Below are 25,733 nucleotides of genomic sequence, written 5' to 3'. Positions count from 1 at the left end.
CGTAAGTACTGCAGCAATAACGAAGGAAGCCAACAATTAAAAGTGTTCAGAATTGTAGTTGGACGAGGAAAATTGTTGCATTCATAGTATGATACAGGTGGACAGGGGGGAAAAGGATCACATTTGCAGTAGGGGTGTTTGGGGTGGGCTGGGTAGCCAGTTTGAGGCAGAACATTAAGTGTATTTAGGGAAACCCACTAGAATGTTGTGAGATTACTGTGGTTATGTCAAAAGAGAAAAACATACTGTGTCATTCAAACTAAAAAGTGAAAGGGGAAAATAGAATAGACGGAGGGAAAACACAAGGGAGGGGATTGGGTGACCTACAAAAGAAAAGGGGAACAGATGCCAAGTGTCAGGGAGGACAGGGAAGACTTTTCAATGTTTAAGGTTTACCCAGCTACCACAGGAATTGGCATATGCTACTCTGTATTACCTCGGGAGTGATAGTTTCTAAGCCGGCAGGTGGCATCAGAGCGACTAGACCGGGGTATATAGGTCTCTTCAAAATAACTGATGCAGCATGTATACTAGCTATGGCCCAGCACTGTGGCTGGTGGACCCTGAGGCCCTGGGCTAAACCCCTCTGTTTTAATAATATTTGGGGCAACATGTACAGTGGACATGACCGAAGGACATGGATAGTGGGATACTGTCAAAGGCCAAAGGGCAGTGGTCCTTCAGGCTGCTGGTCATGGATTTAGGCTATGGCTAGTGGGATTGGGTTAAGTACTAGCAAGAAAGGTCTGGGCCTCTGCTTGTAGGCTTGGACCACCCACGACCTGTTGCCTTCCCTCTATTAAAATCATTGGTGCGACATGTACAGTGGCCATGGCTGAAGGCCGCTGACCATGGCTTTTGGGCCCAAAGAAACTATGGTATAAAAAAAAACTTGAAATAAGTGAAAACACATTAGTGAAGAGAGATTTAAGGTGATTGGATTTATCGCAGCAAAACCCTTGAAATTCAGAGGGTATGGGAAGTGATTATCATCATATCACATAATTTATTCCAAGTGAGAGATAAAATAATATCATGGTGAGAATCAACAGGGGTGATGTTGAGTTAAGATGCTTATCACTTCCCACAACTGCTGAATTTGAAGGGTTTTGTTTCAATAAATCTGAACAACTAGATTTTTTCACTGAATGTATATGTATGCATATATTTTCAGTGCAAAAACGTATATATATATATATATATATATATATATATATATATATATATATATATATATATATATATCTTCGAAGCACTGAAAAACGTCAGGCTGGGTGAGTAGCACTCTTCATAGTTTCAGAAATAAACAAAGTCCGGACATCCAGATTGAAATAAATGTATTCTTTATTAATGCCTTGCAAGTGGCAAAAATCAATTTAAAAAGCCATAAAAGTAAGGCTCTCCCAAAGTGCAAGTATCCGTGCGCGTTTGGAACGTTATATATATATATATATTCAAGGAAACAACTTTAGTTGCAGGGACATTAAGGTGAAAACAACGCAACAACGCAACAAAAAAAACCTGAAATTCAGCAAAAGACACTTTAACTTTGCACCCCTTGTTGCACAGCCTGTGAACACAATGATGACATCACCGATGACATCCCTGGTGACATTAGCTCTCCACTCATCAGCAGCCAGAGTAGAACTCCTGCACATGGGCACAGTTTGCTTCCAGTTTATGGATGGTCCTTCAATCGTAGACGCTGACCTTGGACAGCCGCTGTTGTCTTTACGCTGGACTCCATGCCTCACGCCATGACGCTGCTGAGCCCTGCTTCTGCCCCTGCTGTGGGACTCTGTCCTCTACTGCCATTTAACTCTCCTAATCCATTTAATCTCACCCTCAGTGGTGGGATACAACTTCTGGGGGAAGTGGGTCTCCTCTAAATCTCACTCCTTCATACTTATAATTCAGATATCATCTTTTACCAAACTACTACAAATGAAAGCTTCACAAGTAGTGATATGATGTATGTGTAGCTGCTGACTATTTCTCACAATGTACTCATTGTTATGAACCATTCTAAAATGCTAATATAACATATGTAGAAAAGTATCAGTGGTCTAAATGTGTGCAAGTACCCAGAGTGATCTTATGTCTAATGCCATCAGTTAAATAATCATTGTTGTCATATATGATGTTATTAGTGATGGCACCAGTGATATCATCAGTGATGCCATCAATGATGACGTCAGTGAAGTCATAAATGATGGTATTAGTGATTTATCCAGAATAGGACCACAAGATGACATCACAGTCGACATTCCTGATGACATCACTGATGGAATCACTGATTAAATTACAACACTAACCAGCCATGGGCAGTGGCAATAACATTTGGCTGTGCCCACTGTATATTTTAACATAACGGGCCACTGTAAACTGTGATGTCATTGTGGTCATAGGGGGTGCAACGTTAAGGTGTTTTTAGCTGAATTCCATGGGTTTTAGTATTATGTTCTCACCTTAACATCCCTGAAACTAAAGGCTTTTCCTTGAAATTCAACATTTTTTTTATAATGTATTGCTCACCTTAACATCCCTGCAACTAAAGTTATATTTCCACGGTTTTGTTATACCATCGTTTCTTTCCACACCATATTTTAGAACACTACCAGAACACTGGCCATGGCCTCCGGCTGTCACCACTGTCCATTTTAGGACACAACCAGGCCATGGCCAGTGTGCATGGCCTCCTGCCATGCCCACATTATTTTTTAAATCACTCCCAGGGCACTAACCATGGTCTTCGGCCATGGCCAGTGAGCACGGTCCAGGTTAGAACACTACTAGACCACTAGCCATGGCCTTTGGCCATGGCCAAGTGGGAACAGCCTTTCTCCATTCCCTATGTCCATTTTAGAACACTACTAGATGGCTACACTTGGCCTTCGGCCCTGCCCACTGGGTTCCCGTTATTCTTCCCTATAATACTATGTCCCACATAATGCCATTGTGTATGGCATTGTGAATCCCTTCTCATATAATATATATATGTGCTCTTTGGCTTTGTAATGGAAATGGCTCAGGTTAAGATGGGCCTGAGTTTCCCAATGCGTTGATTTTCAGGGGGTTCCTTGCGATATGTTTCTTACCTTAACTAAGTTTTTTCATTCAATTTTAAGGCTTTTGTTATTCCATAGATTTTTGCCTCACCACTGGTCCACTTTCCATTGTAAAACACTACCAGATGACTAGCCATTGCCTTCGGCCATGGCCAGTGGTCATGGCCTTTGACTATGCCCACTCTATATTTTCAAACACTTGCAACCCATCGATCAAAGACGTTCATCAATCACAGACTGATTTGGATCTGTTTTGATAGTGGTATTGTTATGTATAAAAGATGACAGGCTTTGAGAACTTTCACCTTCATTTATAAACACCCGGTTTCTTGTCATTTTACCTAAGATAAAGCTGCCTATTTTGGAGAAGAGGGCATCCCCTTCTACATCAAATATTTTAAAAACTACTGGACAGAATAATCCCAAACAACAAAAGGCACTCAAGTCAAAGCGTTGTGCCTCAGCTGTTTTGCACCTGGTCTAAATCCATCCAGCGGTTTGGGCTGTGCGGTGGAGCAAAAAAGTACCTTTTTTGTCTTTGGGAAAATGAATGGCCAGGTTTTTTTTGTTTTCTTAATAACTTTTTTATTTTTTAATGAATCATTCCCAAAATGTACAGTCTGGGTGCTTTGGAGGGTAGCGGGTGGTTGTTTTTAGCTGTCTTCAGAATTTCAACCAAATCCGTCGCACAAGTCAAAAGTAATTAGCAATTCATTTTTTCGGATTTCCTATCGGAGTCCGACTCACCCTAACTATAGGGCGGCGGCGGCCGCCCTTTATTATCTATGGAAGGTTCCTCGACAACATGACAGTAATGAAAGAAGGACTTGCAGCCAGAGAATTGTTTTTAAAGCAGAACCAGAGTGACACACCTTTGTATGTAAACAAGCAACGAGAAAGTTGCGAAACGCGTTATACAGCTGTTGCTTGACCTGCCGGTTGGATGCTAAAATAAAGATGATAGAATAAAGATGATACTGCAACCTATGGTTTTTGCCGTTCTTTGGTCAACGCTGCATCAATCTTGGAGGTTTTAGGAGAGCGTTTTTCAGTACCAGAGTACCTTGGTTATGTTCCAATATATACCTTTTCGGCATGGCTTTTCAATACACTTTTCATCGCCTTTGCAGATATTTTAAATAACAGTCATGTGACCAATACTTAGGTACCCAGCGAATGTGTCACTGGTCATGCTAGTGGTGTCTGTGTATTTATATAAATATATAGCCTGGTTTGCATTTGGTCTTCCCTCTTCTGGCATGGCAGGGCAGCCTGCAAAACAGTAGTTTGGAGGGTTACCCAGAGCAATGTCTGGGTTTGTGATTTATTCCAAGACTACCAACCATCATTCTTCACTGCTGCATGTGTTACCCTAAGTAAGACAGGGGTATCCAAGCATGGTTCCTGGACCTGCTGTGCCTTGAGACCCACACTACTCCTCACTGATGATGCCCAATGAGGCTGAAACATGTCTGGGGTTGCTTGTGGTCTCGCGCAGAAGTGCTGTCACCTAGCAGTTCAGTCAGGACTGCCGCTTTTGATATGAAGCCAAGCCTGGTTTGCATATTGTTGTTCTCCTTCAGTAATGGCATGGCACACGTTGCTCATCATCCCTACTCCTTTGAATTGCACCATGTCGATATGCACCCACTGTCTGAGCCACTGAAGGTTCAATCTTTGTTCTTTGAGGCCCATCCCCATTGAGGATTACAGAATGAGTGAGGGGGGTCTCTCACAGGCTCTCCATTGCTAGCCCATCACTTCAGTCTGTGGTGTTCACAAAATAAGAGACAAGAGCAAAGTACTCCCCGATGATGATGATGATGATGAAGAAGATGTTTTTGACATCTCTGGTGTTAGTTTGCGGAACACAGCGGCTTTCGCATTTTCTTCCTGATTCTGTTCTTCGCGCAATTTCCTTTACACTGGCTGCACCGGTGCATCTCTGCACAAATAAACTGCGCTTTCTTCAGACTTCTTGTGCAACTGAATTGGATATTATTTTTTACTGAGACTAGTTCTTTCAAGTAGAGTGGCATAACTCCGTGTATGCATTTTTGAGTGATGAGGAGCAGTCTAAACATAATCCTGGCCTGTACCGGTAACCAGTGTAGCCTGCGCCAAGCCTCCGACACATGGTCTCTTCTTGATAAGCCGTTCACAACCCTAACTGCGCCATTCTGTATGACTTGCAGCCGGTGGATGTCCGATATTGGCAACCCTACAAGTAGACTACAACAATAGTCGATCTTAGAGCCGATTATGGCTCTTGCCAGAGTTTCAGCATTAGATTCTGATATAAAAGGTCTAAGGCAGCGAAACAGCTTAAGAAAATATGAAGCAAATGAGACCAAATTATTCACTTGGGCATTCATACTCAAATTTTTGTCCAAATGGATGCCTAGAGTTTTCACCTTACTCATAACCTCAATATGGCAGCCATCTATAATGAAAGATTTGTAACTAGGTCTTAGCTTATCCAATTTGGCCTCTGAGCCAATGATTAGAAGCTCAGTTTTTGAACTGTTTATGGCTAAACCATTCAGTACCATCCAGTCCTGGATTTTCTTGTATATTTCATTAATTCTAGCTTCATCTTCTGCATGGGAACCAGATATGGGGATGACACATTGAGTGTCATCCGCATAGTTTGCAAATATAATCCCCTCGTTCTCGAGCATCTGGAAAAAGGGAATCATAAATATATTATTGAAGCATGGCGACACGCAGGGTCCTTGAGGGATCCCATATGTAAGTATAGTTGGTTCTGCTTCTGCAATGTAGCTAGCCACTCTGTTTTGTCTATCCTTCAAAAAAGAGAAGACCCAATTAGTTGCTTCCTCCGAAAAGTTAGCATTCTGCCACAGCCTGGTGGACAGTATGTTATGGTCCACCAGGTCGAAGGCAGCCGACAAATCTAAGATCATGAGGAGAGAAATATGACCGCCATCCATCCTCCTTAGAAGATGAGATTTGAGTGCCAACAGGGCTGTTTTGGTGCCGTGATTCAAACAGAACCCTGATTGAAATTTGTGATAAATCTGATTTTGTTCCATGAAGACAGCAATCTGATTATAGGCCACTCTATCCAAAATCTTCAACACGAATGGAGTGTTGGTGATGGGTCTATAATTGGAGGCGGTGAGAGGGCAGAGATTAGGTTTTTTTAGCAATGGAGTAATCCATGCTTTTTTTATATTGCCGGGAACTTTATTTGCTAAAAGGGAGGCATTAACGAACTTGGTTAAAGCTGGAATGAGAACCGGGGAACACTCTTTAATTATAAGCGAGGAGCAGGGATCTCCTTTACAGCTTGTGCTTTTTAAATTAGAAATGATCTTAGACAAGTCTTGCTCTGAGATGGGATGAAAGCTAAACACAGCTTGATCCTTTGGTTTTCAGGTGGAGGTCAAGGGACTCTTTTCTAGACCCTGAGTCGATAGATTGAGTTTCTTCGCCTCAATACCCTCTCTAATTTTAGCTAGTTTGTTGGATAAGGCGGATTGAATCTCCGTACACCATGCCTCATCTTTACTAAAAGTAGCTTGAGCAGGTCTGGGAGCATGAGCTTGTTCTTTTAAGATTTTAAATAATTCACAGCTATTTGATTTGGCCTCTATAATCCTGGTGTCAAAGGATTCCTTCTTTTCAGAGTAAATAAGCGACAAGGTCCGTACAGTTTTTATTTTTGCGCCAGGTGTGTAAAAGATTGGTTTTCTTTGATTTAAGTGTCTGAAGCTCCTTGCTAAACCATGTGTTGCGTACCTCTGCAGATATTGATTTAATTTTCAATGGTGCTAAGGTCTCTGTAATAGAGCCCATCGCCTCAGAAAGGGTGCAAGATATTTCATCAAGATTGTCCGTGCTACTAATCTGTTCATTGAGAGATGCGGCCCATTCCGCCATATGTGTAAGGTTTAACTTCCTACGGCTACGAGTCAGGATGGATATTTTAGGGGGAGGCGCTTTCTTTTCATAATAATCCATCTGAATTGAGAAATGAATGCAAGAATGATCAGACCAAGGGCACGCGAGCACCTCTTGATCAATAAGACTAAGATTAAGAGTCGAAACCCAATCCAGGGTGTGGCCTGGAATAGTTACCATATTCTTAGCTAGCACATCCGTAGTACATCCCAACCACAAATTAAAGTCACCCACAAGGAGGAATTTAGTTTTTGGTTTAAGGAATGCCAGTAATGAACTGTTAAGAGATGCTGCAAAAGTGGGGTCATTTGAAGGAGCTCTATATAATATCACAACATTCAAGGTGGTTTCTGCATTAATGGATACTTTAACCCTCAAAAGTTCTGAACCCTGTATAGAGTCAATCTTACATTCCCAGGTTTTAAAATGTGATTTAATAATAAGTGCAACCCCCCTCCCCTGCTCGAAATCCTATCTAGTCTGACAATATGATACCCTACAGGAGTGGCCAGTTCCAATATGGGATCCGCTGCGGCATGACCCCATGTCTCAGTAAGGGCGCAAATGTCCAAGTCTGAGTCCTGAATCATAGCAGCTACCTGGGTAGCATGTTTTACGAGAGATCTCGTATTGAGCAACATACATTTCAGAGAACAGGTGCTCGTGTTAGGAGAGTCCACACATGATTGGGCCTTTTCACTGGTGGGTGACTTAAGGTTGAACCTAGTTTCATGTGAGTCTGGCTCCTGTAATGTAGAATCCGGAGAGGTTCTTATGTGCAAAGGTAGGGTAGAGTTATGGCTATGGGGTATTAAGTCTGGGCTTGAGCTGTTCATTAACGCATTTATAGATTTGGGGGGGAACTGACATAAAAGAGGGGTATTAACCACATCATTTGGTGCCTGACGCGTGGGGCTGGTTTTGATCCTAGATGCCCACTCTGCGCTAAGAACATCCATGCAATCTCTGGCTTGTTGTATGGCTTCCAGGGGCTCCTTAACTCCCATGTTGCTAATAGGTATAAACGAATGTAGAATGGATCTGACACCCTGTAGTCTCAGTAACTGGGCTAGTTCCTAGCTTCCGTGGTGAACCGGGGTAAACCGGCTTAGACGTGCCGGCGCTGACACGCCTGACGTGTCTATAAGAGCGTGCGCGGAACTACAAAGAGTAATGGGAGTTGTAGTTCAGAGCGTCGCTTCACGCGTGCTCAGTAATGTCAAAGCACTGAAAATACCCTCGTTCTAGCTAAGATACTGCTTCGATCTAAGGCTCAGCTGTGACTCTTGCAGTAATGATGGCATTGCATTGTCCAATGTAGCGGTCCGATAGCACAGCGAGTAGAGCGCTCGCTTTGACATCTGTGCAGAGCCTGCTGACACAGGTCCGAATCTGGCAGGGCCAAGCTCAGCCTTTCATCCTTTCAAGGTCGATAAATGAGCACCACACACTGTGGGTAATAATAAGCAACGCTCAGATGCCTGAGGGTTGGTATTGCTATTTAAATGCTAAATTATTATTATTATTATTATTATTATTATTATTATTATTATTATTATTATTATTATTATTATTATTATTATTATTATTATTATTATTATTATTATTATTCACGTAGCAGGTCCAAGTGCAATTCCAGTGAGCATCAATTGTGGTCTTCAAGTGGTGTATGGCAACCTGTGGTGTACCTGCAAGCACCTTTCTTTCACTGTAGATCCAGCTGTCAGCTGATCTTCTGAGCCAAGGCAGTCATGTCCTTCATGGGTTGGCAAAGGCTGATGAAATTTGTCACCACAAAGTGAAGGACACATTCAAATCAAGGAACATGTATGCCTTTGCCAATGTGTAGGGCAGCAAGGATATTGAATTTGTTGTGAGCTGCAGCGAAGCCCAGCTGTGTCATGGCCTTCGCCAATGTGCCACCTCCTCCTCTACCTTCTACCCTCTTCCCTATGCAATTAAATCCTTTCACGCACAAAGTGACCTAGTCCCTGATGGCATGCAGTTGCTGCCATCTAGGACTACGTAAGGATTCAGACCCCTCTTGACTCATATGGGAATAGAAGGTCACCCAGTGTGTGGCCATAACCAGTTAGTTATTGCTCTCTCCCCAGTGAAGTGGACTTCCTTGCCACCAGATTGATCCGGTATCTGCCCGACTCCATTAAGGACTAGGAACATCCCAGCTGTGATAGACTTTGCTCGGAGCAGACATAAACCAAGGTATTTTGAGAAACGTATATGGCAAGGGGCCAGTAGGCAACCTTACCACCAGCTTAGCAATGAGCAAACACAGTCTGTCATGTTTCCTTGATATTTATATTAATGGTCAAATGCCTTCATCACACTAACCTGGTGGTTAGGCCTATTTCACTATCGGGACTGAGCTGGAGATTAGCATTTGGAAATATGCAGGCAAAACAGCAATATTTTCTGGGGCACTGAAGTAGAGGACTTCTGTATTCATTCATCTCCTGTGCATGGTGCCACCACATTAGGGAGCACAAATATGTGGTACTCAAGTTGGTCCCAGGCTTTCTCCAACAATGAGTTTTCTTGCACAGAGTGCCAGTGCCAAGATGTTGATCTTTGACCTCATTGAAAAAATGCCACACTTGTTTTGGTTTGTTTTTTTGTGATGGGATACGATCTGGTCTTCTATGAACACCAGACTCTGTTTGTGCTAATGGAGTGGTGGCTGTGGTGCTGGTGGCCTGCCCACCACACTCTGACCGTTTGCACTTCCAGATCCTACAGATTGTGTATGCAGGTGGACCAGTAGCTTTCCCTTTCACCCCCATCTCTGTAACAGTGGTATTTTCCTCCTCCTCATTTCTATCAGTGGTTTCCTGACTCACGCGTTGCCGCTGCATGAGCTCTGATCAGCCATAATCTTTATGTAGCTCATCATCATTATTGTCTGGCTCACTGGATGTGGCGGGTAGTGATCAGGAACGCACCATAGCCTGCCCCCCCACAATGTGGCTGTTTTCTCCTGACTTAGCATTCTCTTCTGGATTGTGTGTTGTTTGCCCTGGTCCATCATACTCCTCAACTCCTCAACATACTCCTCCCTTTGTGTTGCTCATCAAAGTTCACCAATAGAGGCAATCTACGCCGCCCCCTTCACCACCATGAGGCAGTGGACTGAACCTTTTCCTCCTCCTCCTCTCTTGTGCAACAGGTGCTTCTGAACGCAACAGTTACACCTTCACTTTGCTATGAACAATGTTGGCCTCCTTGGTGCAGACAGGCGCTGTTTGGTGCTGCTGTAAAACACCCTCAACCTGCATGCCTCCCACTCCCCTGTCCACGTTTGGGTAGCCGAGACATGTTGGCAATCAAGATAGCTATAATACAATCGCTTCATGCCTTCCATGACTTTTAAGACCTTCTAGTCGGCAGCAATTATGTGAAATTGCTGGCCACGCAAAGTAGGGACACTTCGCTGCATGCACGGAATGCGATCTCTCCTGCCTCCAAAGATTTCTAAGACTTTTCCACATAAATACCACGTGTGCGGCTGGCCACAAAAAGACAACACACTCAGTTACAGAAAGTGAATGTAATCTCCTCAAACAATTCTAAGACATTTCTACTCTGGCAGCAAGTATGTAGACTAACTGGCCACACAAAGATGGTGCACTTGGTTACAGATACTGACCATCTCCGGCCTCTAAAACCTTTCCGAGTCTTTTCTACAGAAGCAACAATATGTAGGCTGGGCATAAACACACGACACATCCAGTTACAGCCACTATATATAATCTCCTCCTCCGTCTAAAGCTTTCTTAGACTTTTCTATGCAAGCAACAAGTATGTGGACTGGAGACAATGAGATTATGCTCTCAATTACAGCCACTGGATGCACCCTCTTACCTTCAAAAACGTCTAAGACGTTTCTTTGTCAACACGATTTCAAAGACTTTTCTATGCAAGCAGCATGTATTTGGACTGACAAGCTCTCAAAGACAGTACCCCTTATTTCAGACAATGAATGTGATCTCTTGCCTTCTGCTACCTCCAAACAATCCTGTCACCCTCTTCTTAGTCTGAAAAACTGTGTGTTCATGTCATGCAAGGTCCTATCCTATGTCAATTTTCTACATCACCCTCAACTAAGTCCTATTTTAATGATCTATGTATCCCTCAACTAAAGACTATTTTCATTTTCTACCTCTCTCTGAACTTACTCTTATCAATGTTCTGTCTCTCCCTCAACTAAATCCAAACAAAGTACTATCGGTATGTCAATTAAACCCATGTCCTTGGCCTACATGGGACTGATTGTGAAATGGAGTCGCACAGCCCTATTTAAATAACGCATGATGCAATGCCCTGTGTTAGGCAAGCTATTTGAGTTATATTTGTCTCATTTTGTAGTCTCCTGGGAACATATCCAGGAGGATCCGTTCTGGGCACGATGCCTAGAGTGCACAAATCTACCGCTCAGGTTAACTTTAGCGAGGATTTGGATTACGATAGACGAATCCCTAAGCTAATTAATGAGGAGGCGCATCAATGTTAAACAACGCTAATTGATACATGACATGATGTTTGGTTTAAGGTGCCACTATAATAGGAGAATAGTCTGTATAGGGCTGTGGATGATATTTTTACTTTTCTTCAGATGGGTGACAATTGTTTTTTAATGGTGAGAAACATTGAGCTCAAATGTACAATTTCTCATTTTGACATTTTAAGTTTATTGTACTTATTTAGATACATTATTAGTGGATTTTAAAAATACTGTTGTATTTTGTATAGTGTGAAATGTTTATATTTAAACTGTAAAACACTGAAATAATTTAAAAAATATGATTTAGGCTCAATGATCTGAATCACTCCACTTGAACCATCTACACATTTTGGGAAAGCTATTTCAGGAGAAAGGGCTACAATTTGAGTGGTTTGGTCTTTGGATGACTATGTTCACCCAGGCTAAATGGAGTGCTAGAGAAAGAGTACACACAAGCAGCCAGTGTTGTGGAGAGGCTGAGCAAGTGGATAAAGCAGTCAAGATAGTGGACTTCTACAGGGGTGTAGTGCATGGAACAGGAAGCCATTACTATGGGGAATAGTATGGAAAATTGAGACATAATGCAAATTATCCAAAGAAAGTGAGAACCTGGAGGCTTAGTGGATAGGTGTTAAGGTAGCTTCTAGAGAAAGGAGACTCAACGCAGCGTCTTATGGACAAGGCTTTATTAGCTTAACTGAAGCCAAGTGCAATCACGCCGCGACCTCCAGCTGCACACACCAACTGACTTCCCATGCAACCTCTAACCCGTACTGTTCACTGAGTCACCAAGGTCCAGGTTCCATGCGACGGTCTACACAACTTATGGCAATGAGAGATAAATGCAGGTAATGAATGCAGAACAGATATATACATAAGGATCAAGAGTGTAAGCACACAACCTAAGCCCTCTGAAGAATAGCTCAAATAGGCAAATATGCCGGCGGATGGTCAGAGGTTTGGGCAGATTGCCAATGAGTGGAGAAGCAGGAGCCCAGAGTGAAGAGGAAAGGGGGGGCAGCTGAGTTCTCCCGTCCGTTGGTGATACATGAGCAACGGGCCACATTGTGCATTGTATGAATGCAATGATATGACAAAGCTACTACAGAGAAGAGGAACAGTGATGTGGTCTATGGAGGGCAAAAGGCAAAAGGTTGCCAGTGTGGAAGCCAAATCTACCGAGTGCACACCTGATGCCCACTACATAGAAGAACATTCGGAAAGCCGAGTTTGGTGAAATGTTTAGGCTGGTACATGTGAGTTGAGTGAAGGTATCACAAGTTGAGGAGCGGTAGTTTACAGAGAGACCTAAGACTCTCTGATTTATGCAAGTCTATGGTAAAATGTTACCCAAAACAAAAGGCTGTACATTTTTAAGCCTATGGAGGAGAATTCTGGGAATGGTGCAGCATTGGCATGATGAGTAATTAAGGGTACGAAATGGAAAGGCTGACCTTGCAGTTCAGGATAACCCGATACAGGTGTGTGGCAGCAGTGGAGGGTCCCAGGTGGCAGTGTTGGGAGCGCAAAAGGCGCGTGCCTCTGCCAACAGGCTCTTTCCAAGATGGGCCACTCGAGAAGTAGTAGTGTGTGGGGTAAAGCCACTCAAGAAGAGGTAGCATATGGGGTAAAGCCACTCGAGAAGAGGTAGCGTATGGGGTAAAGCCACTCGAGAAGAGGTAGCATATGGGGTAAAGCCACTCGAGAAGAGGTAGCGAATGGGGTAAAGCCACTCGAGAAGAGGTAGGGTATGGAGTAAAGCCAATCGGGAAGGGGTAGCATATAGAGTAAAGCCAATCGAGAAGGGGTAGCGCATAGGGTAAAGCCCATCGAGAAGAGGTAGCGTATGGATAAACCCAATCGAAAAGAGGTAGCATATGGGGTAAAGTCATTCGAGAAGAGGTAGCATATGGGTAAACCCACTCGAGAAGAGGTAGCGTATGGGGTAAAGCCACTCGAGAAGAGGTAGCGTATGGGGTAAAGCCACTCGAGAAGAGGTAGCATATGGGGTAAAGCCACTCGAGAAGAGGTAGCGAATGGGGTAAAGCCACTCGAGAAGAGGTAGGGTATGGAGTAAAGCCAATCGGGAAGGGGTAGCATATAGAGTAAAGCCAATCGAGAAGGGGTAGCGCATAGGGTAAAGCCCATCGAGAAGAGGTAGCGTATGGATAAACCCAATCGAAAAGAGGTAGCATATGGGGTAAAGTCATTCGAGAAGAGGTAGCATATGGGTAAACCCACTCGAGAAGAGGTAGCGTATGGGGTAAAGCCACTCGAGAAGAGGTAGCGTATGGGGTAAAGCCCCGCAGAGCCACATCTGCTGGGCAAATAACCATGAAGTGGGCACTAGAGTAGTTGAGAGCAGGCATGGAAGCAATATTACATGGGTGGCAGGTTGGTATCCTATTACCAGAGGCTTGGGGGAGCGCGATGGGGATGAGGCACGGGGTGCAGGGGAGGAGTTTGCCATTGGATCTTTAGTATTAATATAGCAGCAGAAGGGGAAACTATCAGGATAGCGGGTACATTTAGGTTGAAAATCAGAGACTTCTTAAGATTATTTGTGATCTGAGACCAGGGACGTGAGTTGAGGCTCACTGTGATTTTTCCGTCACTCGAAAATTAGAGTTGGAGAGTAGAAATGGGTGCCTGAGGATTGGCTATATGGCCCCTCTCTGACAAAGGGGGAAGGAAAGCAGAAGAAATGTATGATCCGGAAAGATCCCAAATGCTGGTTGTGGCATTGGCGAAGCTACTTTCAGTGGCCATTCCATGGAAAGCGGTGGCCCCGGCCTCCAGCTCTGGTGCCAGGCAGCCACATCATTGTTACCCTTGACTAACAGGCATGAGCCTGCAATAGCTTGCACTACCCTTAAGTTATGGGGGCTTGGAAAGCGCACTCTGCACTCTGAGAGCCTGCTGACAGCAGCGCTCGAGTGCACCTCGAGTGCTCCTCTCAATCATTGCGCGACTGACACTCGGCTCTCCTCATTTGCTTAGTACAATGCAACAGCGCCGAGCCAAGTGGCGCTCATGTTTACGACTGCACTTGATTTTCAGGATGGAGTTTGCTGTGGGTGTCAGGCGTTTTGTCTGCCACCAGATCAGACAATGGGGACAATGCCACGCACAGCTCTTTGGGGGTCGGAGAAAATGCGGGCCATGCTCTCCGTAAGGACTTTCCTGCTAAAAGGTTCCGTCCACTGCATTTTCTTCTTTTCCACCCTGTAGTGGGAAAGTTCAGAGTAAAACAGGCAACGTTGCCCTTATTCTTCACCTGTGCACTACGTTTGCAGAAAAGTGTAAATACCTCCTGCAGTTCCCCATGAATGGAGGCCTTTACAATGGATTTCTATGGAATCCACTTCACCAGGTGGTATTTTCAGGAGGATTCCAGAGGAATCCATTGGTTTTCCACCTGCATGATAATACATTCCGGCAGGAAACCAAGAGGATTGGATAGGCAGGCATACAGGTCAAGTCGCTCTGCTCTCCTACTCTGCCTAACAAATGCAATCAAACCCTGCGGATCAGATTAAAAGAGCGTAAAGTGGGCCGCCACTTATACCGCCATTTAAAAAAAATCTGCGGGACTTAAAAAATGAAATTCATTGTTTTCTGCTGACAATTTCTTTATAGGTAAGGCACAAAAAATGGTAGGCTGTCACTCAGGACCTCAACGCGACCCAATGGACACAACACGGGGAGGTGCGCGACTGCTGAAGCTGCGCTTTCCAGAGAGAATTGACTCTTTTTTGTGTGTAATAAAAATATTAACCCCACATCTGATTTTGCATTCTCTCCCCGTCACTCCCAGAGCTGCGATGGTAAACCCCCATTGCTTGAGCTGCCCCAATTGTGCCCCACCCAGCCAGACCCCTAATGACACCCAACTCTTAATTAAGCACAGTAGGTGGGCAGCACCCAGTCGCAAAGATACGGACTGCGTGTGTGGCACTGTGGACCCCTTCAAGGACTGCAACCAGAGGCGTTGCTAGGGGAAGCCTGGAGGGGCTATAGCGTTGGGTCTTTTGGTCATGGCCCCAGCGTGGAGCTCAGGGTCTAGAACCAAAAGGTTAGCTAGCCCTGAGTCCCGACTGTCACAACTTTAGCGTAGGCCCAGATCTTTTCCAGACCTAGCACACACCCCTGTCTGGATTTAAGTGCTGGCATCCATTAAAGCAAAGGGAGGGTACAGCATCCTCCTCATACCTTAATGTATCTGAGCGCTGGCAGACAGGTGTGCCCACGCGTGTTTTAGATCCCTATCTGCTAAAGTAGAACTATTGTGCTACTGAGGATGTGAGCTGGCTGCGACACATGGTATGTGATGGCCAAAGAGCACACAGTTTTTCATGGGAACCCTACATGACTTAATGTCCTTCTCACTCACCATCCTATGCCAGCCTGCCTAGAGGTAAGTTGGAGGCTTGGGAAAGGGAAGTCACCAGCTGGGCACTGGGGAAGTCCGTGCAAGGCTGAGGCCTGCCTCTCTGCTGGCCAGTTGCCCACTGTAGCCAGGGCGGTCGCTGCATGTTCGGGGCGGCGGGAAAACCCTGGGAATAAGACATCAACATCCCCCAGAGAAGGAGGCGCACCGTCCATTCACGGCATTCTTGCGGGTTACTGCAGCATTTCTGGGCCTTACTGTAAACTGCTTTGCTTACAGAAAGGGAGGGGGGAGGGGCGGTTGTGGAGGAGAGCGGACGTGGGCAGATTCCTTCCTCTAAACCCTTTTACTTGGCAAACTCCACACTCGGCGACCTTCCCAAATGAATCAGTCTGGATTTGAAATGCTGGAAGGGCTGGGGAAGAGAAAGTCATGTCAGAAGTGTCTGGCATCGATTGCTTGATTTTCTTGATTGTATACATTGTATCGCGCGTCTCGGCACTTCGCTGAACTTTCTATTTGTGTGTTTTTTTAAATAATTTTATAACCGTGCATATATTGGCTTTTATTGAATTGTGAATTGTATCTCACCATTTTAAATACTTAACTTGCACCGCCGTATCTATGTGTAATCAGTACCACTGTCATTTGAATTCATTTCACGCTCTGCTGTTTTCCGACCCAGCGAACTGCAACTCCCAGCTAATGTGTAGTTTTGGCACTCTTTTTCTCGTCCCAGGTGCATTAGCGCTGGCGCGTAAGTAACAAGCTGGTCTGCGGCATCCGTGAAGGAGCCCAGTCCCCTCAGTAATTTCCATTCAACCTCGCGTCCTCATGAGTACGGTTTTGTTATTTGTTTATTTATTTATTTACTTGTGGCTTTACAGTTTAAATGTTAAATGTTAAAGGTATTTGTACCGCGCACTGTCACCAACGGAATTGGTCCCCGGGCGCTCTGGCGGATCTGTAAATGATAAAGTGGGGTAGGGTGGGTTAGTAAGGTGAAGAGGGAGTAGGACAGTGAGAGGAGTGGTGTTCTGTTGGCAGCTTCAACTCGGTATGCACCAGATGCTGAGCTTTGGTGCTGTTATCGGGTCTGTGATAGGCCGCGTGTGCTGTTGGTCCGGTTTATGTGTTGTTGCAGTGTTGTGAAGTGCGTGCGGCTTGTTGTGCGAGAGATAGTTGTGTGAGTTTGGGTGAGATAAGTATGCAGAGTTTGAGCTTATATTGGTTAGTGGGTTACCTGACCTTTGGCATGCTAGCATTTGAAGTTCTGTCCCAGTGTGGCGCCAGCTGGACCCCACAACTCTATCCGGATGCGGCGCGGGCCAATGTCCAGAATTCTATCTGGGTGTGGGCAAGCCAACATTCACAGTCCCGTCCAGATGCGGCGCAAGCTAGCATCCAGAAATCTGTCCAGGTGTGGGCATGCTATCATTCGCAACCCCATCCGGATGCTGCGCAGGCTGGTGTTCACAATTCAAGGGTGGCACACGCCAACATTCAAGTTTCATCTAGGCGCGGGCTTGCCATCCTTCAATCAGTCCCATCTAGATGCGACGCAGGCTAATGTCCACAATTCCAGGTGTGGCCTGTGCTAGTCTTCAGCTTTCACCGAGGTGCGGGCATGCCAACGCTCATGGTCCCATCTAGATGCGACGCAGGCTAATGTCCACAATTCCAGGTGTGGCCTGTGCTAGTCTTCAGCTTTCACCGAGGTGCGGGCATGCCAACGCTCATGGTCCCATCTAGATGCGACGCAGGCTAATGTCCACAATTCCAGGTGTGGCCTGTGCTAGTCTTCAGCTTTCACCGAGGTGCGGGCATGCCAACGCTCATGGTCCCATCTAGATGCGACGCAGGCTAATGTCCACAATTCCAGGTGTGGCCTGTGCTAGTCTTCAGCTTTCACCGAGGTGCGGGCATGCCAACGCTCATGGTCCTATCTAGATGCGATGCAGGCTGACAATCTCAATTCTGTCCAAATGTAGACATGCTAATATTCCCAACTCCATCTAAGGGCGGGCATGCTAGCATTCAAAGTTTCCTCTAGATACGACGCAGGCCAATGTCCACAACTCCATCCAGGTGTGTCCATGCTAATATTTTGAATTCTATCTAGATGCGTCTGCCGGTCTGGATATGGTGCGTCCGGTACGTGCGAGTGGGCGAGTCACTTGAGGACTTTCGTCTGTGTCTAAGTATGTGTTTACATAAAACCTTTAGCAGACAGCAGTTTAACAGCAAACAAACAAGCAAGCAAGGGGGCAAGGTCGTCCTGGCGAATATTGTGTTCTCGTCCTTCCCCTTGTCTTCCTTCGTACTTGACTCCTTTTGTCTAGTCTGTACCATCTCCACATTCAAGCCATCCACAGATTCTTTCACTGTGAGCTCCTTTTCCATGGCAAATTTAAAGAAGACCACGATAGCAATTACCGTCGAGCTCTTCGGTCCGATCAGCAGAAATGTCCACCCTTCGTCTGCTGTTACAGTACGGTAGTCTTTTAGGAGATGCCCGAAGTATCTTGACCTCTGTGAAGAGAAGTTCGAGCAAATGGTGAACAGGTGCTTCAGAGCCTCTTTCGGATCGGTTTCCTTACACAATCTACTTGGGATTTTGATATGGAATGGGTCTCTGGAGGATAGTATTTCTCTTGTTTTGCAGAGGTTGAATCTTAGTCTCATAAATCTGGATTGAAAGCCTGGATCCAGACATCCACTAAGATATGGTTCCAACTTGCCCAGTTTTCTTTGGTCTCAGCCGCCTGATCTTAATGAAGGTTGAACCGAGCTACCTCCTCCATGGTGGTTATACAATATCTCTGTCTCTGTTTTTTCTTTATTTTTGCGGGGAATCGGATCCCCTCTTCCAGGTCACTTCCCAAATCTTCTAGTGTGTTTACACACTCTGTGATCCATTTCCCAATCTCAGGGTTTGAACCATGCAGAAGTTCCTGCTGTATTCCCTTCATCATAGGCATAAGGGATAGGTTTAAGCATTTCGCGTACAGGTTCAAGTTTTTCCACTGTACTGGTGAGAATAATGAAGCTAGTCCTAATTCTTTCCCAATAACCTGGATTGGCAGTGATTAAGGCAAGGCCATACATTTTTTCCAGAAGAAACCCTCTTTTTGTTATAGCACTATCTGGTGATTGTTTCGCGGTGCCGCTTTCTCTCCCGCAACGCTATGCAGCCATTAGAAGCCATCCTGGCAGCCAGTTTGCAGGCAATGGGAGGGGTGTGTCTATGGCTGGCCATGTTCTTTAAGAGATGTAAACGGTGGGTGGTGAAGGGGAGGCTGCATGAAGGTGCATGCCGAGTGGGACAGTAACACAGTAATGTGTGATCATTTAAATCCAATTTCTATCCTTGTGTTTCCTTCAGTTTTACTAGAACTGCTGTAAAACACAATGTTGCAGGGTGGAGTGGAGGGAAGGGAGGACCCAGGTATGGGGTTTGAATGGGGTGGGGTGGGGTGACTGTGAGTATGGGTCTGTGTTATGGGCAGAAAAGGGGGCGGGGCAGAGGGAACATAGTTCCACTATGTTTTTGTTTACGTTCAACCACTGACTGCCAGTAGCGCTGAATCTGCCCATGACACGGAGGGAAGAGAAGAAGAGGCTATCGGAAACCCTTTCAGAGGTAGTGCTATCTTCACAGGGAAATGACCGCACCAATAATGAAAGGGGAGACAGCGCAAAGCATGCTCCTCCCACTAATGTGCACCCTCCTAATGATACACAGGTGGAGATCAACAGCACTACTTCCGCTGTTAACACTGAGAACACCAAGAGTAAATGTCATGACAGTCTGATTATAGCCCTCCTGAACACTCGTTCCTTGGTCAAACATGCGACGGAAGTTGCTGATATGACCATGTTGCAGGATTTAGATCTTCCGTGCATAACAGAAACGTGGTTAACGGATACGACTAATCACGCAACAGTACTAGCTATTCCTCCTGGCTACAATGTATTAAGGACAGACCGTACGGAGGGGAGAGGCGGGGGTACTGCGTTTATCCTCAAAGACGCCCTCAAGGTTCATAGACCCACTCTCTCGCCCCTAGAGAGTTGTGAATACAAACGTATTAAGTTAAGTATTAACCCTAATATAACCATATGTCTCTTAGTCCTATATCGTCCACCTATTACTACTCCACTATTCGAGGAACAAGTGCTTGCTTTGCTGGGGGATTTTGTTAAAACCAACACTTACACCATTGTATTAGACGATATTAACGTTTGGGCTTATAATAGTAGGGACCGTGAGGCCTCCTCTCTTTTATCTACCCTTGAAGCAACTGGACGTATCCAAATCGTCAAACCCGCACTCTCAAAGAGGGTAACATTCTGGAATGGGTCCTGACACAAAGTCTTTTAACCCCTTCTCTTAGCGACAGACCATTAGGTGATCTCTTTCGCTTTATTGCTGCCAGCCGATGTAAGAAAGCTAACTTCTACCCTATGCTGGTCTCTATGGTCAGATACATCTGTAAAGTCTCATCAGAGGCATTCACCAATCTGGCTTGTCCCATGCTATCTAATGTACAGTGGTGCAAATGGAAACAATTTGGAGGGGGGGATCCCACACGGGCTGGTGTGGAGGCAGAGTCTGGAGTAGGGGGGGCGGAGTTCAGAAGGGGCAGGCTGCCAGTTGAACTCGGATCAATGGAAATGTTAAAAATTATATTTTTTAAATGGGGCAATTTCTTTCATTGCTTGAAAAGTACACAAACCATAGTAAGCATACCTTGCTATGGTTTGTGTACTTTTCAAGACAGCACAGTCCATGTCAAAATGTATTTTGACATCCCAAACTACAAATACCAGAATTCATTTGGGAAGGCAACGATCACCGACCCATGAAGCTGGGCGTTTTACAAATGGATTCTGCTTTCTGCTAAATGACAGGCTCTTTGACCCTCTGCTGGTTGCTCGCCTCACTGATGCAATCTGCTCTGTGTGAGCTGACTGGGCACAGTCCGCTCGCACAGAGCAGATTAGGTCAGAGAGGCGAGCTCCCAGGTTCGTTTAGGGTCTGCCTTGGCTGCTTCTGCCAGGGACTTAGGTGGGGGGCGGAGCCAGAAGATTGCTTGCCAATGTGCTGTGTGCACCTCTGCCCCCAATCCCCTACTGTAGCACAGAAAGCGCTTTGTTTTTTTTTTCCTTTTTTTTTCAAAAGCCCTTTATTTCTTGATGAGCTATTTGGCGTTGAGACTGGCTGGATTCCGAGATCCGGCTACACATCTGGTGCCGGCCCATTGACCAGCGCAGGTAATTGAGCTCCCACGTGTGAGACTATGGTCTTCATTGGGCAGTTCCTGAATATCACCACTTCGGTGATTGACATTTTAGCACTTATGAGTAACAAGTAAAGAGTGAAACCTTGGGTAAAACCTGGTTCTCAACTGTCATTACTGAAAGTAGGAAAATCAAAAGGCAAAGCGAGAGGCTTTGGAGGAGACAGCCTTGTCAGGCTAATCTGAAAGCCTGTCTAACTGCGGCAGCCAGATACAACAATGATATTATTAAAGCTAAGAAAGATAGCTTTGAAAACAGAATAAACCATGCAAAATACGATCAAAACATACTCTTTAGCATTCTAAGAGAACTCGATGGAAAGAAGGTTGCAGGCCATGTGGGTCATAAAAGCGATATATGGTGAACCATGATCCAAAGCGGATTTTCTAATAAAATAAAGTCACACCTACCTACCACCGAGGCAGGCCGAGAGAACTTACTGAGCCTCACTCCTAAAATGTTAAGTAATAACAAGGTTATGACAAACCATTTACTCACATCTTCAGAATGTAGGCTAAATGCTGTCAATGAGGCTAGATTCATAGACATTGTAAAAGGTTTGAAACCTTCGGTTTCAATGGAGATAGTTGCCCAGCCAGCATAATAAAAGCATCTATTAAATGCCTGGCACCTCTTATCACTGAGATAGTGAACACTTCTTTCATAACATCTACTGCACCTCCCTGCTTAAAAGAAGTATGGATGGGAGACCACCAGGGGCCGCATGGATGGAGGTTGCCCAGGACCATAGAGAGTGTGGTTGCCGCCACATATGGCCCAGTGGTGCTCTGAAGACCCTGGACCGAAACTTGAGGAACACACAGGCCCCAGCTGAGCTGAAACCTGACGAAAATCGGTGCTTCCTAGGGGGGGTTGTTGAGCCCTCTGGACGGAGACCCCTGGATCAGATGAGAAGCCTGGGAAGGAGTGGCGCCGTTGGCGCACATCAATCTCGAGGGCGAGCTCACCCTGACCCCCACCCCACTGTATCCCTGGAAGCGAGGTCAACTGAAGCGGGGGAGAGGGAACGACGGAGGCACCCTCCTCGGCGAGCGGGCTATGTGAGCTGGTCCTGCACTGCTTGGTACGCTGCGACAGACGCTGCGGGATACCCTCGGGTGTGGAACGGTGAGTGGAGCCCCTGGGGTCTTGAAGTGAGGTGTGGGCCCTTGGGCCGGGGGCGGCCACCTGCCTCTCCGGCCCAGCATTTTGGACACGTGTGTGGGACCTGGAGTCCCTGTGAGGAGGAAGCGACAAGGACTATTCATGAGCCCTGCGAGTGAGGACAGCCCGGGCCGCGGTGAACAGAGAGAGCAGACTGCATCCTTAAGAGGCACGGGGAGCAGTATGGTTCCCTTCACAGGGGCGTGTGCCTGCCTCCCCCGGGCCAGATCACGAGGCCCAGGGGCATGATTCTGCGACAGAGGTAGGGGCCAGGTTCTGGACCCCCGACCCCACCCCTAGGGTCTGGTGGCATTGGAGGCTAATGAGCCCACGAGGACATAGGCGTTTCTTGATGAGAAGCGCATGCTGGTGTTTGCACAGAGGATCAGGCCTCTACTCGTGAAGGCAGCAGCGGAGGTGTGGGCCACCAATGTTTTGGGACGTGTGCCCACCTCCTTGACGTTGAAAATTTGGTTACCCAATTTTACTGGAGCTACAGATTGGTAATATTGCGGGGGAGGCAGCTCGGGCAGAGGGCCCTGAGTCACCTGTGAGTCAGCCTGAGGCAGGGGGGAGCGTTCCCTGGATGTAGAAACCTGGGTTGGCGATGGTGGCACAAGGGGTCCCGCATAACCGCTGATACCCCCGTACGAGGCGCAACTCCCCTGAGCACGGGTGAACCCCCAGCCAAATAGTTGGGTGAAAGCAAGGTGAGTGGCACCTAACTACCTTGCAGAAGTGTGACTCTGTATGGATTTTAGAACCCGGCTTGCAGATTTTGCTTATCGGGACAAGGCTGTAGGAGCACAGTCAGGGAGGAAGAAGGCAGCTGGAGGAGAGGATTCCATGACTACTAAAAATGGCGTGGCCTCGCTGTTGGAGGAAATCAGGGGTATGAGGGCTGACATAGGGGGGAAAGTTGACAAGATCAATGTCAGACTGGACAAAATGGAAGAGAGGTTACTGGAGGTAGAGCATAACCAATCCTCATTGGACATGCTGGAAACCCAAATGGATGTGCGACTGAGCGAATTGGAGAAGAAAGAGGCGGTATGGTGCTAAAAATTGACAATTTCGAAAATCGCAAGAGGCGAAGCAACCTACCAATCTTTGGGATTCCGGAAAGGGAAGGGGAAATGGAAAGGGATCTCAGGCGCACGATACACAAGATCACTAAACTCCTCTTCCAAGATGAATCCATTGACAAGACAAAAATAGAGAGGGTCCACATGTCAAACGGAGAATTATATTGCACCTCCTATTGCAGTGAATATATGTATATTGGCCTACGCCAAGCTGCTTGTAAGAAGAAATCCGTGTCGCAAGGTCCTGACCTTAAAATCAATGTGTTAGGAAAGATTTCGTTATTGTAGGGAACTTTCCTTCCATGTGGCAACCCCTAAACTTTTTGCTATTGTTTTCAACCTGTTTTCTTGACTTTGCCAGAGAAGTACAGCCTTCTGCCGTACTCCTCTGGGCTTTCGCTCCTTTCTTACGGGGAAACTGACATGCCCTTAAGACAGTCAGTACCGGGGAACGCTGTTTCCCGTAGTTTCTTTTATCGTGTCGCCATTTTAGTGCAACACGACACAAGAGGGCACTGTAAGCTAAGTTACAGCTCTCTTGGGTCTCTAGCCTTCTACAGACCCTAGACACTCTTTTCGGATGGTTTTTGGATCGGTGCAAGTCATTCAGGGACTGGGCTGGTGGCAGCGATCATTTGGTTTATTTTGAGCTCCTTTTGCCGTTCTGAGCACGTTTTTGCCGCGAACACAAAAGGGTGGCCCGGCTACGCAAAATGGCCGGACCACGAGGCTCCTTTGTCTAGTCCACTGTCCGTCTTGCTCCCTTTACCTTCCCCCGGGTCAGGCGACCCGGGGCCTTCCTTATTTGGGCATGTAGTTTCCCGCGAAACACGGTTGCTTTCGCGGGCTTCTACATGTCGTTTGAGTGCCCCCCAGGATGTGGGCTGGGCTGTCTGGTCCCAATACACATCCTGGGTGCCAGAGAGTCTAGGGTGGTGTGAATGCCTGGGACCACTGTGGTCCGTGATTGGTCCACGTATGGTATGTGTGTTGATGAGCGGATCTCCCATTGGCTCCCCTCCGTTTTGGCGCGAAGGGAACCGTGGATAAGAGGGAGCTGGAAACACCACTACGATGTCGATCTCCTGAGTTCTTACGAACCCAGGGATACAGGAGCCAAGTATCCTGCGAACACGAGGCTGGACCGAGGAATCGCTGATGACCCCCTGAAGAACTTCTGCTCCTCATTGCTGTCGTCCGGTGAAGCCCCTTCCACCTAAGATCGAACAAGAAGGCCTGTACTGGCGCTTCGACCTATTGGAATAGCAGGACCAGCTATTCCCGGCACCTTCATCAACTCCTGCCGTAAGCCTTCGGAAGTGTCTCTGGGCCATCCAGTTGACTGACCAGCTTACTAAGGAGTCCTGCTCTGTAATCGCCGACAGGTTGGGTGGTATTCTGAGTCCGGGGCACGCTCACACGCTTCGTTTGCTTAGCAACCCTAAGCTAGAGGTGAACGGTGCTCGTTTGGCTTGAATACACCCGGCCGTTCCGTTGCCCTGCCGTGGCGACAAAACTGTGCTTGTTTCTTCGATCGGGACGTCTTTTTACTCTGCACGACGACGAGACGTTCCCTGCTCTTCAGAACCTGCCAGAAGCTGCATCTATCGAGGAGAAGCTCGGGCCTGCTTGCTTCGGGGACCGGTGAGTAGATTAGCTAGGATCTGGTCGCCCTCCTGCAGTGCCCCTTGCTTTTCCCCGCTGTAAATACAGCACCCCTTGTCCGTACTCGCGCCCTGCTTCTGCCTCACAGTGGAGGCTGCGCTAGAGTCGCGGACCGTGTTCTCCTTCATTAGGGTACCCTACAGAGCTGTTCAACGTCCTCCGAAGAGCTTCACCTTCTGCCCATTGGCACCGGCGTGTGCAGGTACTTTTGAGCGCTAGGCTCCACTCTTCGTAGGGATTGGACTACCATCTAGTTAGGGGCCTCAGAAGGCGGACATATCATACGCATTGGTTCGCACTGCCTGTTTTCCTTCCCCTACAGGTGGATAACATATTTCGTGCTGCTAATGCTGTGAAACTGTGTATTCTGTATATATATTGGGTGGATAGTGTATGTGTTGGTTTAATATCGTTGTATATTGCTGCTTTTACTGTGGTTATTAGTTTCAAGGCCTTATAATAAATGTGTATCTATTTTTGATATAAACAACTGTTTGGAGTAGTTTGTACGCGCTCTTGCTTTGTGTGCTCACTGTGGGCTTTCAGTCACCCTCACCCCTCTTGAGACCTAGTCTTGACCGCCGCGATCGCTACCTTGATTGGTCTGGCTT

Source organism: Ambystoma mexicanum, chromosome 11, assembly GCF_040938575.1.
Source record: "Ambystoma mexicanum isolate Mex_15411 chromosome 11, UKY_AmexF1_1, whole genome shotgun sequence".
In the NCBI taxonomy this organism is placed as follows: domain Eukaryota; kingdom Metazoa; phylum Chordata; class Amphibia; order Caudata; family Ambystomatidae; genus Ambystoma; species Ambystoma mexicanum.
Note: the sequence above shows the minus strand (reverse complement) of the source record.